Below are 1,336 nucleotides of genomic sequence, written 5' to 3' on the forward strand. Positions count from 1 at the left end.
TACTATAATGTATCAGCTGATTTCTATCATACTGAATTCAATCAAATAATTTGCTAAAAGTATTGATTTGCCATTTCATCCAAGAAGTCAATAAAAAAGTATTTGGATTATGGCAATTTGCTTTCAGGTCGTATATCTCAGGCACCCAGCCCTTGGCAGAGTGGCCGTTCACAGTCTGGGGGAGAGGGCAGCAGAATGTGTGAGGAGGACCCTGGTTTGTGACCAGGAGACAGGTCCCAGGCTGTTTTGTGATTAACCAGCTGCGTGACTTGGGACCAGGAATGTAATGTCTCTGGCACTCGCTTGTGTCATCCACATGAAGGATTCGATCAGGTTTCCCCTAGTTTTAACATCGGGAGGTTATTTCCTGATCACGGGGGCTGTCTCTGAATGTCACCCTGATGTAGCAGAGAGAGATCTGGACTGGGATCTAGTAGCCTTGAGACCCTGGGGTGCCAGTAAGACACACCAGGACCTGACGTTTAACCTAGGAGCTGAGAGGTGCATAAAGCCCAGAGATGAGATGAAGCTTGCCCTTGCCAATCTCAACATTGAGTTTCTAGGCCTAGGATGACCAGGAACTTAAGCTTTGCGGTCCAGCCAGGGGGGAGTCATCTTTATTTAAGTGAAGATTTGGCCTTCAGAGATTTCAGGGAGGTGATCTGTATGCAGAATGGCATGTAGCAGGAGATATGAGAGAGTATTTTACACTTAATTCTTTACTCCATGACAGGCTACACCCCAATGTCATCATTAATTGTATGGTTTTGGTGTAGTTACTTGCCCAAGACACTTGTCCCGCGTGACCTTTCTGGAGCTCATTTCCTCTAGAAGAAGGGGGTTGGAATAGAAGAGTCTCCGGCTCCCTTTCAACTCTGCCGAGCTGTGATTGAATTCTGCATCCCTAAAATAATAGGCAGCAGACAAATGTTGACTGTCGTCTTTGGTGAGCTAAGTGGATACTCTTTGTTAGTGGAAAGGTCTAAGGGAGCATGAGACGCCACAACTGCTACCATCCCCACTGACGCACGAACGCTGCTGTGCAGATGAGTTCTGTACCTCTCCGCCCAGGGCTTTATCAATGCCAACAAGTTCAAAGAGAAGCCCTTGTGCATGCAGGGTACTTGCGTACTTGTCATTGGTAGGACAGACTGGCAGATAAGATGCCCAAGGACTTTGCAGGTTTGCTTGGTCCCATGAATCCCCTTTCCAACCACAACTGGAACTTTGCCTCATTCAATTATCTGTCGTTTCCACTGAGTGAATGACTCTGAGTTCTATCCCAGTCCCTTCCTTCCTCCAGTGAGATGAACGAATGTCACAGCACAGAAGGCTT

This window comes from Myotis yumanensis, unplaced genomic scaffold (assembly GCF_028538775.1).
Source record: "Myotis yumanensis isolate MYYU_CA2020_CCGP unplaced genomic scaffold, mMyoYum1.0.hap1 SCAF_7, whole genome shotgun sequence".
NCBI classification, from domain to species: Eukaryota; Metazoa; Chordata; class Mammalia; order Chiroptera; family Vespertilionidae; genus Myotis; species Myotis yumanensis.